Source organism: Megalobrama amblycephala, linkage group LG1, assembly GCF_018812025.1.
Source record: "Megalobrama amblycephala isolate DHTTF-2021 linkage group LG1, ASM1881202v1, whole genome shotgun sequence".
NCBI classification, from domain to species: domain Eukaryota; kingdom Metazoa; phylum Chordata; class Actinopteri; order Cypriniformes; family Xenocyprididae; genus Megalobrama; species Megalobrama amblycephala.
In genome coordinates this window covers 61,668,828-61,687,597 of record NC_063044.1, presented here as the reverse complement: position 1 = coordinate 61,687,597, position 18,770 = coordinate 61,668,828, and the positions used below count along the sequence as shown (strand labels likewise).

The window sequence follows — 18,770 nt, the reverse complement described above, 5'->3', positions numbered from 1 at the left end:
ATCCAAATGCTCCAAAATAGCAGTTAGCAATATCATTAGCAATTTGTCCATGAAAAATGCTTCCCTCAGCAACTTCCACATTAGTCCAAGTTTGGTATCATTTTAAAGCGCAGCCTTCCGACTTTGTGAATAGTAAAAAAATTCTGAAAACTTTTCTCAAAATTGACTTTGCTTTTCACTTTGACTTTTCTAACATTTGCAGCTCAGTCATTTTTGTCGGATTCCAATAAATCATACATCATTTTAAAGTGTTTTAATAGTGTTTTTGTTCATTTTACCAGCACAGGTCACGTATTTTTATTGAAATGTACTTGAACCCTGCTGAAGCAACACTTCTCTATAATGCACTGATATAGTGTCACTATATATTAACTCTAGCTGTATTTAAACACTCAGTTCAGATCAGAGGAAGTTCTCAACCACAGGAGGAGCTGATGATGATTAAAGGAAGAGCTGTTACTATATAAAGAAGAGGAAGACTGACTGAAACAGAAAATGGCTGATAAGTGTGATCTGTGTCTGCTGGGACTGATCATTCTCTCTTCACTTCTCACAAGTAAAGAAATCTGGATTTTCTCTAAAGACATTTAGTGGAATTAGTCTGGAAAGAGTTGATTTGAACATGCTCAGTTTATTCTTGCACACATTCACATTGTGATCTCAGAGTTGTGAATTGATACATACAGATCATTCTGTATTATTCCTGATACTGGACACAGTCACTCAAACATCTGATGATCAACGATTATCTTCATATTCAGAGATTTAAACTGCTCTCTGATCAAGACAAACACTTTATCCTGGAGAGTGTGATGGTTGCAAAGATGGTTTAAAAAAGATTTGAATCTGCTTTTTATGTTGGTTTGTTTTGCCTTCATTTATTAATATATGGCATTATGATCCATTAGATGTACTTGTGTTTCAGGCACCAGTGGAGTGAATTATGATAATGTGTTCATCAGTTCTGGTGAAAATGTCCATCTGTCCTGTAATAATGCTCTTTCTGACTGCAACTCAACTACATGGACCTATAACAGAGATTCAGCAGAAGTTGAACTGATTACTGGAGAGATAAAGAATAAAGACACAGAGAGACGTGAGAGACTGAGTCTGGGGTCTGACTGCTCTCTAAACATCAAGAACATCACAGAAGAAGATTATGGATCTTACACCTGCCGACAATATGTGAATGGACAAAAACAAGGAACAGATGCACTTGTTTATCTGCATGTTCTTCGAGGTAATTTTATGATTATGTGATCAATTTAAAAAGGGTAGATGTTCCTTTTAAACTCAATTAAACTTGATTATTGTGTTTTGTGTTCAGTTTCAGTGTCTCCATCATCATCATCCTCACAGACTGAGATCAGTCCAGGTCGCTCTGTGACTCTCTCCTGTCACTTGTATTCTGAATTCTCCTGTGATGATTGGGTTCGTTCTGAGGGACTTCAGCTGTCGTGGGTGAATCAGGCTGGTGTTGATCTGATGACAGACTCCAGATATCAGATATTAATATCATCAGATCACTGTATCATCAATCTGACTACAACATTCCTGAAGGAAGATGACAACAGAGACTGGAGATGTCGGCTTACTCTCAGAAATCAACTCCAGACCTCAGTCAGATACACTGTCAAGTATTCAGGTGAGAAACAACTATTACTACTGTAAAATATGATGTTAATGTCCTACAGATGAACATCTGAACATTCATCTTCTGATTCCAGTCAGCAGCTCAAACTCTGTGAAGAAATCAAGCCAAACTACAGCAGCAGCTCCTACACAAGGTTCATGATCACATGATCACTCTCACACATCATCAGTCTCTTACTTCACTGGTTCACACTGGCTTTAATTAAGCCATCCTTTAATTTTTACAGAGAATCAGAAGTCATTAAATACTGAAAGGACAGCAGCTGCACAAAGTCTTTCTCATCTCAGTGGTTTACAGTGTCAATTATTGAGGAAGAGCTTATCAAACCTTATTGAATTTGTAGAACTCAATCATTCACACAAACAGGAAGTCAGCTTAAAAGCTAATGTAAAGAGTACATGTAAAAGAGTAAATACTCCTTCATGGCATATATGTCAATGACAGAATTTAGTTTTTTTTTAGCTTAAATGATTAAAATCATAATGACCATTTATTAAAGATCTGGGCTACAGCAGCTGAAATAAATCGGTCTCAGTTTGTGAAACAAATGTCTTGATGTTGTGTTCATGCATTCAAATATGATTTTGTTTTTAATAGTTGTACCATCAACTACAGCAACGACACTGACTCCAACCTCTCTTGGTGTGTATGAACATCATCCTCATTTCAGTGCTTGTTTTCACACTCTGGAGTTTTTCTAGAATCAGGATCTAAATGAACTCATTGTAGTGAAAATGAGCTCAGTGGACATCAGTATTAATATGACTGTAATATCGTCTCTCTCTCAGTGATTGTGATTGTTTTCGCTTCATTCACTGTTCTCCTTCCTGCTCTTATTCTCTGGATGATTCGCAGAAAAAGAGATGGTGAGTTTTTACAGTTTCTCATATCATGTAACAACAGACAAAAAATCCAAAACACCTGACTAAGTATTTACAAATTCTAATGAATTTAAAATAATTTAGACAGAATTCCTCTTAGACAGAGTTTAATGTTTCTATTCTACAGCACTAGAATTCTTCTAAAATCAGTTTAATTGGAGACTGTATTATGTGTTTGATCATCAATATTCTCTTGACGTTATGTTTCAGATAACAGAAGAGGAACTGATGACTCTGAGGTGAGTTTTGTAGGTCAATCCATGAGTTATTAGTGTTTATAAGCTCTGACCCTGAAATATGAAAAAAAAATCTCGTATTGGTCAGATTATATAATGACAGGTTAGTGTATTTGAACTGTTTCTGCTCTAAAACTCACAGATAAGAATAAATATGATGAACCAACGACACAATCAACATTTACATTCATCTACTGCCAGTAAACAATATGATTCATCTTAAATAATCTGTGTATATTTGACACTGTGGTAATTTTCCTGTAACATCCATTCATGTCACAAGGATCTGTCATCATAACGTCATTGTGGAAACAATGGCATCAATAAACCACACAAGAGAGGAGAATGCAGGAGGAGGATTTTACTAATAACTGCTCTTTTTACAGGATCAACAAACACGACCTGTCTATCAAACAGGACAGAACACTCTTCTTCAACAGGTAAATTCCCACTCAACATAAGCACATACACCCTCTAGAGGACACAACTGGAACTGCCAGAATTGTACTCAGTCTACTTGAGTCATGTCTGTTGTGTTGTCCCAGTCTACGCTGTGCATCTCTTTGGTTGTGTGTGATTTTTAGGTGCTGTCTGGAGGGGGCGTGGCCGACACACCTGACGCTTGTTGGATGCACAGTTAAATGCTGCTGTGCTGAGACCATTCGTGTGGGAGCACTGGGGAATGATCGTCCCAGCATGGCGGTCGATGGGCAGCGTTATGCTGAATGGCCAGCCCTAAAACGTTTGTTTATGATATAATGTTGGTTTTATTGTGTTAAAATAAATGTTTTGCAAAGAATTGGCGCATCTATTCTATTTAATGTAGCTTAAGAGCCGGCTTTAACAAATGGGGGTTCGTCCGTACATTTAACACCAATACAATAATCATGTTTATTATGATTTTCCTTTGATTAATTTGATAGTGTTTGGGGTGAATTTCTTTCAGTAAATATGGTAGGAGACAAACGCAATGATCTTAGCAGTTTTGTTCACATTTTCATGGGTAAATGTGAGTAGATTACAAGATTTGATTCATTCCCCTGTTAGGCTTTAGCAACGCTTAGGATTGGTTTGTTGTTTTTGTTTTTTATTTTTGTGCAAACTCCTGGGTTGAGTACACTGCTGTGGTTTGTGGATTGGGCAGATTTGCTCACTTCACTGCCAGTGGTATTTGTGTTTTAAAGGCGCTCGACTCTGGGGAGTTGCATGAAGGTTAGGTTTAGGGAGTATAGTGGGGTGGTATGGTTGTAGTTTAGCAAGGGGAAATTATGAATGAATTCTCATCTGTATTGACCATATTTATTTTTTGTGCCTATGAATTTGTGAATTGGAAATTAAGAATGGCAGCCACTGAAGATTTTATTAAAGCTCCATAGGAAGGATTATTAAATTTGTTGGATAAAGGACAATTGTGGGAATAATATGAGATTAAAGAATCAGATAAACGCTTGAAAAAGAAGTTGAAAATGGCTTTGAAAGTGAAGTTGAGTGAGAGAAATATTTTGTTAGTTTCGGACAAAAAAACATTGTGGCGAGGGGGGCGTGGTTTAGCGAACGCTGCAGCGGGGGAGAGCGTCAGGAGACGCGTGGTTAATGAGCGGGTTAAACACAAATAACGAACACCTGTCTTTGATTACAGTGATTGGCGTGGAGACAGGATAAAACGCCAGGAGAAGCAGGAGTGTGTGAGAGTGAGAGGGACTGCTGACTGAGACACTGGATCCTGGAGAGGAATTTCTGGAGTGAAGCCTGATTTAAAGTTTTGTCTCTGTTGTGGGACGTATGTTACGCGAACTTTACGAGTTATTGGGCATTAAATCGATTCGTACCAGCGTCTTTCACCCACAAACAGACGGGCTGGTTGAACGGTTTAATCGCACGCTTAAATCAATGATTCGTAAATTCGTGCAGGAAGACGGCAAAAATTGGGATAAATGGTTAGAACCTCTGTTGTTCGCTGTGCGAGAAGTCCCGCAAGCCTCCACGGGGTTTTCCCCCTTCGAGCTTATCTTTGGTCGCCAGCCCCGCGGGGTACTAGATGTTCTGAGAGAGACTTGGGAGAAAAATGAAATTTAGTATGTGCTGGACTTGAGAACAAAACTCCACACTTTGGGGCAGCTATCCATGGAGAATTTGTAACAAGCCCAGGACAGACAAAGCCGGCTGTATGACAGGGGGACTAATTCACGAAAATTTGCACCGGGAGATAAAGTGCTTGTATTGCTCCCCACTTCAAGCTCTAAATTACTTGCAACGTGGCAAGGACCGTTTGAGGTCACACGGCAGATTGGTGAGCTTGATTATGAGGTAATAGGAGGGGAACACGTCAAATTTACCACGTCAATCTTCTTAAAAAATGGAATGAGGCAGAACCAGTGATGCTGGCTACGGTGATTAGCGGAGAGGATGATCTCGGGCCAGAGGCGAATATAAAAAAAACAATCTAAACACCCGTTTGTCTCAGTTTACATGCAAACGTGCAAACGAAGATTTTCAAAATCTCCACTCTGGCCGGAGTTTTTAGAAAGACTCGTTTTCAGAGGCGAATTCTCCGTTTGTGTGTACTGCAAGAAATCATCCCTGTTGAAGAAGAACAAGTTTCCATATTTCATGTTGCCATAGCATTTAGAAAATACAGTTATTGATTTCTTTAGATCATGAAAAAGCATTCGACATCTTTACCTTTGGAATATTTTGGAAGGATTTATTTTTGATAAAAGTTTTATTGACATAAATAAAGTTTTGTACCGGGACATAGTTTGATTTCATCTGCTAAAGTAAATTGGGCAAAAAGTAGGTCAATAGGTTCTTTGCACATGACGTCATGGGGTGGTGCGAAATCCAGGTGCAGGGCAAGAAGTGATTTTCTCTATAGGGAAGCACTAAGAAATTCCCATGTTTTGCACTGTTTGTTGTTGCTCTAATTGAAACTTCACCATAAGGGTTGCACGGCACAAGCAGGTTCAATCATTACTCCAGTCTTCAGTGTCACATGATCCTTCAGAAATCATTCTAATATGATGAATTGATGCTCAAAAAACATTTATGATGATTATCAGTGTAGAACAGTTGTGCTGCTTCATATATTTGTGTACACTACTGATTAAAACATTTCAGCAAGATTTTTGTATGTATTTATTTTGAGGACATTAATACTTTTATTCAGTGAGGATGCATTAAATCAATCAAAACTGACAGTAAAGACAAAATATTTTTAATTTAATTTTATATTTTTATTTTAAGTATGATACATTCCCCCAGTATCCATGATCACACTGCAGAGCTCCAGACCCTATACGGGTTATGCATATTGGTTGTCAGACATATAAACTGTAATATAATCTGTATCATGGGTGTACTCACACTAGGCACAGTTGTCTTGAACCGAGCTGGAGTGTGATTGTCCCCACTCCCCTGTTGGCCTGCACTCACACTGCACGCACACTGCAACGTTCCGGGCCGGAGTGCGCTTACATCATATACGATGCAACATTTGGAAGAAAACAGGAAGAAATGCACAGATGCTGCCTAATATATTTATCATTGTTTTCCGGTGTGAATTTTGATCTTAACACCTTTTAACCTTATTATTTATTATTCTCAGGTTAGGTAGAGTAAGTCGAGTCTGGCCTAAATTATAAGCATTTTAAATTACTTATAATTTGATCAGAAGACTCCTCTGTGGTATGTTCTTGTTCAAAGTCTTAAAACACTATAAATCAAGCTAAGGTAGGCAGCTTTTGTAATCAGTTAAACTTCTTTTAATTGGTTACTTTTCTTTTTATAATAAACAAAAATGTAAAGGCAAATAAAACTTCATCATTAAAGTATAAAATACAGTAATCACTCTTGAGTCAAAGGTGTAGTCAGCTCTGGGCTTCCCATCTTCAGCTTGGGGTTTCTTGTCGTCAGCTCTGGGCTTCTAGGCGTCAGGGGTACTGACGTATCAGTATCCGAAGAGGCAATCAACTCATCAGTCTTTTATACTCATGTTGTTTATTGGAGACGTTGGGTTATCTTCTTGATTGACATATGTTGTAACTTTCCCAAAGTTTCCAGACACTTCTCAAGGCCTCGCAAGTGCAAACTGTCTGGCATTTGTGTCCTTGAACTCCAGTAAACTCAGCCAAGATGGCTGATGTCCTTATAAGGTTCTAGGAGTAGAACCACAGTTCTCCGTATCCTTGAGCACACACACATAGAACCGCACACACTTCTGTGTGCTGCAATCCAGTTCTGCTCCTCCTTCTCATGGACAGGCACACACATATCTAACAATAACTGTACATCTCTGGCCATACAGTATAATGCATTTCTTAAAAACAAACAAATATAAATAACAATAATATTGTAAGCAATACCTAATATTTAATACATTAGCCAAATGTGTAGCAACAGACATCCAAAATCTTAACAAGAAGGCAGGGTAATTGCACTTTCTTGATATAATACATCATTATAATGGCAAGGATTATTACTGCATCTTCCACAGACATTGCATTTGTAAAAATTTAGCCACAAAAACAACCCTGTCCATGCCTTTTCAGTGCTAAGATTTTCACTGCATGTCTTTAGTAAATCCTGAAAAGTAGTTTTTTAACACCAAAATAGGGTTTGTGCTAATGCAAACTGTTAGTAAATCTTACATTATGTTCTAACTGATTGTATAGTTTAAACTTCATATCCATGCTTGCTTTGGTTTTGTCTTGTATTTAATATGATCACTGTCTGTTTGCCTGTTCATGTTGTTGTCTCCTGATTGTATATTTGTAACTCAATATTATGTAAAGTGTCCTTTTGTTTTCCTGCCACAGTCACCATGGACACTGCACTAATCATCACAGCCGTTTATCATTTTAGCTAATCATCTGTGTATATAAGTTCAGTTTATTTGTTGTGTCTTGGTCTGGTTTTGTTTCAGTTAAGTGTGCCTCTACCTGTTTGGATTATATTAAACCTTTTATTGGAACTTTATTCATCTTTGTCTTCATCTGGCTGCCTGCATACTGCCTATTTTTATTTTTATTTATATATACATAAAACATAATGATAATAATTTAAAAGTACATATATTGCACAATCAAGAATGGTATTAAGATGAATTCTAAGTTAACATTCTAACTATTTTCTTAAGAATATTTTCATGTCAAAGATATTCTTGACTTGAATATCAGATACGTGAGTCTTTGCTTACACTTGGCTACAACAATTCATGCCAGATATCCGCCCTTTCTGTTTAAGACATTACATAAGGACAAGTTGTAGATTTCAAAACAACTTTAATTTGTATCACATGATTGTGTGAAAATTATATCAATGCCTGAGATACATATCACACTGAAGTTACAGATGGTAAAAGCAAACAATTTTACAACCTTGCCCCACATGGTCTCCCCTACATAGTTTTAATAAAACAAAACATTTCCTTGAATTTTGTTCTTTTACAGACCTTACAATCAAAGATGAATAATCAAACATGAAATACAATCAAACATGAGTAATACACAATATTTGCCTTGGATAACCGTCAATAGGATTTCTGATTACTTTCATGAGTGGCGAGTCATGTAAAGTAAAACTTTTTTTTTTTCTTTTTTTTTCATTAGTATGGCATTGCTGTTTATACTGGTAGAAAAACTCCATAATTACTAACCAGCCATCAACCACTCAAGATGAGTTGAAGAAATCATGCTCATTTTGCATCTGTTTACGGAATATAGTATTGGCCTTCTCCACTTTTTCAGGTGTGTCCAGATGCTTGTTCAGCAGAGCTTCGTAGTCCTCCTCAGGATTGCCATTCATATTCTCCACCTTCCAATTGTAGTATGCATTATTTTAAGGTGTTTTGAGATTTTTAGCCAGCCACACCCAGAGTCTGGCACAGGGCAGAAGACCCACAGCAAAGTCGAGTGGATCTTCCATTAGCTCACTGTAGAATGACAGATATTTCGTCATAGCTGGAGTTTGCTCAATGTTAGGCTCACCCTGTGGAAATAAGAGTATTAAGCATCTTCAATGAATTCAGAAACATTTGGAAAGTATTTGATTTCTGTTCTTACCTTAAAAGAAAATCTTTGAAGCATTAAGCCAGTATATTTTTATAACTTAAGTAACTGTCTTTTATGAAGTCCCTGAGGTCATCAGGCTGGATTTGTTTTCCACTCATATCCTCCAACATTTTCGTCACCGTCAGTATGTAGTGGATGTCTTGCATGGTGAAGTTGATGTATCGCTCTGCCTGCAGATTGCCACTCTGCATTTGTTGTAGGAAGTCTACTTTAAGTGTCTCAAAGGCAATGTCAAAGTTGCTCTCCTAGAGATTTTCATAAACATCTTCCACAGATATCATTTCCAAACTGTTCGTGGGGCAGCTATAGAGTGTGCACCTGTTACACACACATACCATAACCAAACTGAATTCTTACACAAGAGAGTTAACCCTTAAATGCATGACTGTTTCGCCAATCATTCTTACATATTCGGGTCTTTATCGACCCAGATCTATGTCTAACACTGAAGGATCTCTACCTGTCGCGATAGTATAAAACTCCTCTGATATTACAATACCAATTACAGAAGAATAAAATAAAGCATATTTTGTTACCTTTTGGAGCTTGAAAGGGCTCAGTTTGAGCAGATGTTTTATGCCATCATCACTGTCCTCGTCAGAGCTCATTTTCCAGTAAATTCAGCAAATAATAGGCTAGTTGTATGTTTGAGGTCGCGAATATGAGCCCATTCGCGATCTCAAACATTTTCTCAAAACTATATAATTTTCAATATTTTGATCGCTAACAGCTTCACCAGATCCATCCAGTGACAGTTACAGTCGTATTTGATTGCGTTTAATACTTGCTCTGCAGTAAATCACTGAGCCATTTCATGTTTTTCTTATTATTTCTTTTTCTGTCTGAAAGAGTCGTCACTTCAGCATTGTGTAACAGACATTGCCACCTTGTGGAATAAAGGTGAATTGCACTTATTCCGTCATCTAAGATTCAATTATTGTTGTGCAAAAAAAAAAAAAAAAAAACTGATACACACCTTGGGTCGTTAGCGACCCTATACAATTTTTACAAAAAATTTATTCAAAAATAGGCATTCTTTTATAATTTTATGATTTTTTTCATGTTATATTCTTTATAATGAATTGATTGAGGAATACCAAGAAGGTTGATGTCTAACTTTAAAAAATGAATGAGGAGGAGGGTAGTGAATGACGTCCCAGGTCACTAAAGACCCAAGGTATGCATTTAAGGGTTAATAAAGAGGTAATTGTTACTAAACCAGAGAGTTATGTACAACTTATCATGCATTTCTGATTAGCAAAAGTCCTGATAAAAATCAAGGGAGGGCCATTATATTAAGATACCCATTTATTTTAGAAATTAAAGTGTTTTTAGATTGGATTGTCCAAAGCATGGGTGTTAAATCAAAACTCAGTATTCATGCCAAAGTTGCTGTATCAGGAAAGTAAAAGACCTAGGTTGACCACCATCAAACAAACCAAATGTGGGACGATTACTAAGTTTGTGTGGGACAATGTGGGACATGTTTCCAACACTAAAACACAACCTGAAGTTGTTATATAATGTCTATCTACCTATATAACAACAGCTGATAAAAATACTTTGTTCTTTAGTCCCTTCCAGAAAACACCATTACATCACAATATAACACAACATGTCTTTATTTTACATGTCATTTAAATTAAACATCACTGACCCTAAAGGCAGCAGGCATCATGCAGATAACTATTTTTAATAAGGTGACCAGATTTCTGAAATGGAAACTGGGGACATTTCCTATTCGAGTGGTCAAAATATCACCAAAATCTCATTTGTTATTATCTATTTAAAAAACAGGGACATGAATGTTTTGAATGTTTTTGTTTTTAATTGTTGTGGGTTCCTTATGGGCTATTATTACATTAATAATTATGATTTAGTTTTATTTTTAGGATTTTCACTCTGGTCTAAATACAATTCACCAAAGAAAAAAAAAAACTTTTACACAATTAATAGTAACCACTGTAAAAGCAGTTCAAAGCATTTAACAAGTATTTTTTAACATTATTGAATTTAATATTTTAATTTTCACAAGCTGTTTTTAGCTGTATACAGTAATTACAACTGTTTTAACTTTTAACTATTTTGAACTATTATTCTGCATTTTAGACTCATTTTAAGCACAAAGTACGTGTATTATTTTATTTTATTTTAATTTATATTTATTCATATCTGAGTGTACCTTCACCACGTAGGTACACTCATGTGTGTGTGGAAATTGCTGCGTTGTGACGGAACTTATGTGGATGTTTAAAATTGTGCAAAACAATCTCGTGCCCTGTTATAAAACATACAAACAGTATGAATAGTTAGTATGTTACTAACCTTGAAACTGATAACAATGTTTATTTTGATATTTGACGATAATGGCGCTTTGCTCTGTTCCGGATCCAGATTACGTTCATCATGAAGTAGCGCCGCTCACGCGACCAACTGTAGCTGCACAGCCCCCTGTTGGTGAACATGATCACTACACAATTTCTCCAGCAGGCTCAGTGTTGCCAGACATACGATAATTATCATATTTATACAATAATTTTGACCTCTGTACGATGTACGATCAATAATGAAAAAAATCCCATAATGTACGATAATTTCAGCATTTTGTGACACTTCAAATGATGGTCATTATAATCGGTTCATTGATCTAGCTGTGTGGATCCCAGGTGGATCCACTACGTCGTGATTGTAAGGAGAATGTGAACTTTGTTAGGCATGTCTTCCATCTCATCTCATGTTACGTCTTCTCGGCCAATAATCGTGGAGAATGACTCTCTCTCAGGAGCACAAGTTAACGTTCCTGCCGTGGCGCTATTAGCTATTATTAGTGAAAAACTACGCAGCAAAAATAATAAATTTAATGCTTTCTTAAAATGTCAAAATAACGCATGCACGTTTTCTTAATATTATAATTAAAAACCAACAGACAGATGAGGGATGAGGGACATTTTCTCAATATGCGACTTGCGGGACAAGGAGTCAAAATGCTGTGCGGTACAACGCAACCTTAAAAAGACCTTACCTAAAATATAAGAAACTAAAAACAAGAAAGGCCACAGTCTTCATGTTTTTTTGGGTATTGACTTGAACTTGTCTCCAGCTCACTTTAACTTCCGTGTAAGGCTTGATTTTCCTACTAAGACAAAAACTGAGAACAAGCACCGTAGCCTGGGTGCCAGCCCGAACCCCGCCCACAACATTTTTTGGACGGGAAGTTCGGTCTGGACTCGATCCATTGTGGAGTAATTATGCTCGGCTCCCAGAAGGCCGAGCCAATCAAATTGCCAGGGCGGGCTTTAATCGATGATGGACAGGCTATCTGCGGTTACGTAACCACCACGTCATCAAAGAGCGCTTGGGTTGAATTGGTTTTCACCAACGATGACTGCAGCTGGAGAAGTAAGATGTTTAGATTCCGCTATCACGTCTGTAATAAAAGAAATCGACAGCGCATTAATTTTAAAAGACGAACAAAGAACCGCAATCAAGGCATTTGTCAATGGGAAAGATGTGTTTGCCGTCCTTCCAAGGGGATTCGGCAAAAGTTTAAGTACAAGTTCAACATACGTCACTTACTGCGTTGCTCTGATTGGTTGTAGGTCTATCCAATTCAGTGCAGAGTTTTTTTTTTTACTGGTTCGGTTAAGACACGCCCAATAATTCAAGTGCAATGGAGCAGTATCAGACTCACATTCTGCCTAGAATATGAGTATGACGAAGTCAGGCTACAAGCACCCTGCAATAAAGCAATAAAACTCATCTGGAGAGAAGATCTCAAAGTAATAGCATAGGACAACGCCTTGCCCTCACACATCTACAAGATGCAACCCCTCACACACACACTCACTCCTTCCCGCTGACTTAAGTCACTGAATGTTTATATTATGTGTATGTATAATGTAACTTGTTGTATAATGTAACTTGTTGTAACACAGTTCGTAAGTATGGGAAGAAGGAGGCGGGAACCGGCGAACGTTAAACATAACTTTAATTCCAAAATAAACAAATACAAAATTAAAGTAATGCCAGCAGACCCTTGCGGATGTTTGCTGGCCACACAAACATAATAAAACATAAAATAACGTCCAGGCCTAGTCCTCTCTCGTCGCTCCTCCTTTTATGCTTCCGGAGCTCCTCCATGAGAGACTCAAGGCCGGTGCGCCTCCCAGGTGGGGCTCATTAACTCTCGCGCCACAGGCCTCACGCCGTTCCCTCTGTATGCCTTAAATAAGTTGCAGTTTTTGTAAATATATAAAAACTATGCTTTTTGTTACGAGTAAGCAGAGCGTAACCGACTTAAAGGTAGTTATTTACCCTGCATCCAATGTTTAAGGTCAGAACTGACGAGTTTGTGTCCGGGAAGAGCATTCAGTCAGCCGAAGTGACTCTTCTAAAGCGATACCAGGACCGCAGTGAACGAATAATTGAAGATATAAGGTAATCAGAATAATCAAAAATCTAAATTAATGCATAACCAATGATTAATTTCTAATTGGAAACACAACCTAAGATTAAAAATAATTTGAAATTGGACTCAGATCAAGCGAGTGAAATTAAGTGAACTTCACAGGGGTGCTGAAAAGACATACATGCGTTAACCTTTGCCCAGGCCGTCGGATTACGTTTTTGGGTCAATGGGGGGTTCCCTACATCCTCAATCTCCAATCCAAGCACTACAGTTTCTGCAAAGAGACAGTTTTTATATATGCTCATTTATTTGGTAATACATAGTTACAAATACAAAAACAGCAGCCGTAAGTCAAAGTTGCAGGTTAAAGTTACAAGGAACTTCTACAGAGATGGACTAGATCAGCTTTCTGCTGCTCTGTCCACTCAAAAGAGTGATTCATTTAGGAATGGGGTGTAGCTCATGCCCCAGAAAACAACGACAGCATCTAAGCATTTCTTAACATGTAGGCTATTGTATCAAAATAAAGTAACAAGAAGAACGTCGCCCAGCATAACAAAGTAAAAGTATACCCACATTTAAATCTACTCTTAAACGTAAAGGTTTTCCCAAAATTTACTCAGGTAAATGTAAACAAAGTAAATGTACTTTTGTTACTCCCCACATCTGTGTTTAACTATTATGCCACCAACAGCTGGAACTAGCTTCCAGAGGATGTCAGCTGTGCCTGTCAGTAGTTACCTTTAAGTTCAGATTAAAAACTCTTAAAATCTGTTTAATGGTGCATTTTATGATTGAGCACTGTTTCTGCGCTGTACCAGTCATGCTACGCTGTTCTTTTCTGTCTATTGAAACCCTCCATATCTGTATTTGATATAAAAAAAAAATTCCAATCTTTTTTTCTTTTTTTTAATCAAAATATTTCAGTTCATTCAATGTTTTTTTTTTCTTTCCCTGTTTTTTCTAACTGTTTAACAGTCTTTTGAACCATAGATATGTATACAGTCATGTTGCAGCGGTGCATTCAGTGGCCTATCACCCCGGCAATGATCACGGCACCAGTTGTAGCGGTGTGTTTTCTGCGTTGTGTCAAATTAAGGACAGACTGCGAAAATTCTTGCCATCAGGTGCTCATTTTGTTCTGGATAACACAAATTGAAATATATATGAGGGCTTGTGCAGCATATAAACCAGCATGCGGCATCAATGGACAATGCTGAGAAAGAAAATTACAGATATTAAAAATAACTAAATAATCAATGAAACATCACAGAGGGGCTTTGAATCACAATTGTACAAATATATCATGTGAATTCATCTGTTACATGAAGTACGGCCCTAAATGAATTACCGCAAAACTTGTGCAACCTACCGCTGTGACGTCTCATGCAGACTGGGAAGCAGCAAAGTGCATCAATCCCCAAAATCAGCATGGTGGCAGGTAACCCCAAATATTGTCATGGAATCGCAAAATAATTTTCTAAAATACACACCTGCTACACCGATTCTGAGCTATAATACCTTAAAACCTGACTGAAAAACTTCAAACACTGAGTTTTTTTCTAAAAATGTTTGTAATTGAATAAAGACTAACTTCTCTAAGACTTGCAGACCGAAATCGGTCTAAAACTAGATAAATCTGCAGAATCCAAGTTAGATCTGTTTAATAAAGGCTGCACTTTAGCATGTTTAAAGGTCCCGTTTTTTGTGGTTTTTTGAAGCTTTGATTATGTTTATAGTGTGCAATATAACATGTGTTCATGTTTCGTGTGTAAAAAACACAGTATTTTTCACATAATTTACTTATCTGTATACCGCTGTTTCCACTGTCATAAAAACGGGCTGATGACTTCCTTGTTCTATGAAGTCCCTCCTTCAGAAATACGTAACGAGTTCTGATTGTGCCAGCGGTTCCTGTGTTGTGATTCGACAGCAGCTTAGCGCTCCTTGCCCGGAAAGGTCACGCCTCTTACCATAACGTGTGCTGCACATAGTTTTACATGTGGATTATTGTGGTGTTGTGCCGATTGAACACAAAAGACAATAATTCCCGAGAGACTGAACTCTTTAATCTCCACAAGCAGCGACAGAAAATGTACAACGTTAGCACTCACTCAGAAGAGTACCTCATACGGAAAACAGCCATATACATAAACATAGTCCCCTCTTGTGGCCATTATGTGCACTGCAGTCCAACATTAACTATTGCAGTAAGGATACCACAATTATAATTTTCGGGAACCGAGTTAAACATAAATTGTAACCATTGATCTCTAAGTACAGCGTCCCTGGGAAGGCCAAACAAAGGTGATTGGACTGCGGGATGAAAATAACAGCGTTTCGACGACATGGCGACAAACACACTCTACAAACGCAACTCTTGTGTATTCCTGTGGGCGGAGGTTAGTCAAAAAACTGTTTTAGTGACGTCATTAAAGAAGGAAGTAGAGGGATGTAGTCCAAACTGACCGTTCGATGTAGGCGACTTCTGTTAAATAAAATATCTCGCTTGGCATTGAACTTTGAGCTTTTACAGATTTTGTTTATACTCTAACAACAACATTACACACTAACTAAAGTTTGAAACATGGGATCACGAAGAACGGGACCTTTAAAGTAGGCTGGCACAGAACCCGTAACCAGGATTAGGATTACAGTACTAGGACCCACAACATTAAAAACCTGTTTCAAAAGACGAGTAGGGATAATATCTTGGGGACTAGTAGAGGGCCTCATGGGTTTAACAACCTCTGTCATGGTCGTAATGGAAACAGACTGAAACTGGTGAAAAACAGCAGAGCATGTCAGTTGAGGGACTGAAAGATCATCATCAGATGGCTGAATAGTAGATCTAATATCAGAAATCTTATCCAAAAAGTGTAAACGACCGGCATCTGTGACAATGGAGCAGATGTGATGAAACTTACTTGCGTAACTTTTTTTCTCACAAGAATAGGAGTGTCAGTCAGACATGTTCCTTTGAAATATGTGTAACTTTATTGTTACCCAACCTAACGATCAAAATGCACCTGCAAGTTGCACATAATTCTGAGGAACATGTTTGAACATTTTTCAGTTATGAAACATTTTTCAGTTATGAAAATATTCTTGAGAAAAAGTATGGTTGGACATTCTGGGAAATGCTAATTATCCAATGGCAAATGCTTTTCACTGAATGGAGCAGACTTGATATAGCACTGAAAAGCACTGTCCACAGATTTACTAACAGCATTGTCTAGATAGGAAAAGGTATTACAGAAGCATCTTTAGCAAACCCCCTATCTTAAAACTTATTTGAAAGTCACTGGTAACAATCACATTATAACAGCTCTGTCCGAGAATGGCGTTACATTTATTAACGTTTTGACACGTACAATCACATCATTCTCGGCTGGAATGCTGGTGCCCATCGCACATATACTGTAGCTCAACTGATTGGGAAGAAACAAATTACAAATACTTCATTACTGTGCTTAAGTAATTTTTCAGGTATTAGTAATTTACTTCACTATAACTTTTACTTTCACTCCACACATTTTTTTTTTATGCAAATATCTGTACTTTCTACATCTTACATTTTCAAACCAAGCTGGTTACTTTAGTTTTAATCTGTATTTGGTGGTTCACCATTCAGTAAAAAATCTCTAATAAATCATGAATCGGTTAGTCTTCGAAAGACTTGAGAATGGAGTGGAGCAGAGAGGCAAAACTACTGACCTGTTCAGGACAAGTGCAGGTCAGTTTCATCTGTAAATTGGCTATATTGTACTTCTGTCTTTATTTACTTAGTTAAGCATTAAACTGCTAGCAACTGTTAGCAGTATGGGATGATTTTAGTATCAAAATGATTAATAAATGTATGCACAATTATCCATGAGCTTGATAAATGTTGCAGATATGTTTTACTATCCACAAACAAATGCCTTTTAACTTGCATGTGCAAAATTCAGAATTAAATGAATGTGCAGCAATTTGTACAAATGGAGACATTTTTGTAAATATAAATGTTTTCTTTTCTATTAGTGAATCATAATTTGCGCATTCAACAAAGACGTTGTGTATTTGTGGATCAAGTGACGTGTGCATTCATTGAGTTTTTTGTTTTTTTTTGAGTTGATCTCATTTGATTAATTTGCATTTTGAGACTTTCTTTTTGTGGTTTTCAAGCTTTTTGTTTCATTCACCATCTCGTCCTGTTTGTTTTTGACTGTCACATGCTCCTTTGTTTTCAGTTCCCGCCACTAATCATTCACCATGGACACTGATTACACTCACAGCTGTTCATCATTGGTATTGTGTGTTTAAGTTCCTCCCTGTAGGGCATGGATGAAGGTCCGTGGTAATGATTCACTGAGTTGCTTCAGTGTATTTAATAAATGTGTTGTTTCAGTTTTCCTCCAGTTTGATTTTGCCACTGCCATTTTGCATTCTGACCTCTTGACGTGATGACATAGACACAAAGTAATCAGTTTAACGCATTTACATGGCAGACTTTTTATTTAGTTTGGTTTATAGAAAGCTTTATCCCACCCCTCTCAAAAGGGATTACAGTTTAATTCGGTTTGGGCATTTTTATTCCGACTGAGGTGTTCATATGGAGCATTTTCATTTGGATTGGACTTTGGATTGGACCGATTACAATGCAATTACAAAAATGGTGGACAGCTGCTGTGCGCCAGGATGACAGAACAGGCGGGGGAAAGCCAAGGTGAAATCAGTTGTTATAAGGGTTTTTATGTTTAATAGTAGCCCTAAAATGATATGAAAGAGTTTAAAATGTGTTAAATAACTGAGCTGATAGGCTATATAAGAATTCTCAGCATTACTTAACGTTACACATTATTCCACCGGTCACAATTGTGGCTGAACATAAAACACAATTTTTTCCATTTCCATAAAAATTTCAAAAAAGAATTATTGATTTATTTCAAGGGGCAACTAATGACACCTCATTTGGATATTTTCATGTCTGGGAAAAATTTGGGATTAAACGGGTTAAGATTTCATAACATTTATGATGTCTACTGTATAGTGCTAAGATTTTCACTGCATGTCTTTAGTAAATTTTAGTAAAGTAGTTTTTTAACGCCAAAATAGGGTTTGTGCTAATGCAAACTGTTAGTAAATCTTACATTATGTTCTAATTGATACTTTAAACTTCAGATCCATCCCAGATAGCAGACCAACCTTGAATCAATGTTGAATCAATGTTAATGCATTAACCAATTTAACATTGAATCAATGTTGAAATTTGGTTTGCACCCTGAATTAATGTTATTTCAATGGTGAAAAATAGATCAAGATGGTTGTAAAACCAATCACTTTTCAACCTAAATTGAATCAACATAGAAACAATATAAATCAATCTTGCTTCATGTACAGCAAGATTCTATGTTACTTAATTGTCTTTTTAATTTACTCCTTTCAATGATCATGTAGTGCAGCTATTAATATTGCTTTTAACAAGTAAATAACATACTTCAGTTTACACACAAATGTATTTATTTATGCCTCCACAATAAA

General features: G+C 37.1%; 1 protein-coding gene and 1 pseudogene across 1 annotated transcript in view; one reads left to right on the top strand and one right to left on the bottom strand.

The window, feature by feature from the left end:
• LOC125278251 (zinc finger protein 850-like) overlaps nt 1-18,770 on the top strand; it is a 301,964-nt gene that overhangs the window by 103,865 nt on the left and 179,329 nt on the right. The window lies entirely within an intron of this gene.
• On the bottom strand, nt 8,161-11,362 carry LOC125249218 (annotated as a pseudogene).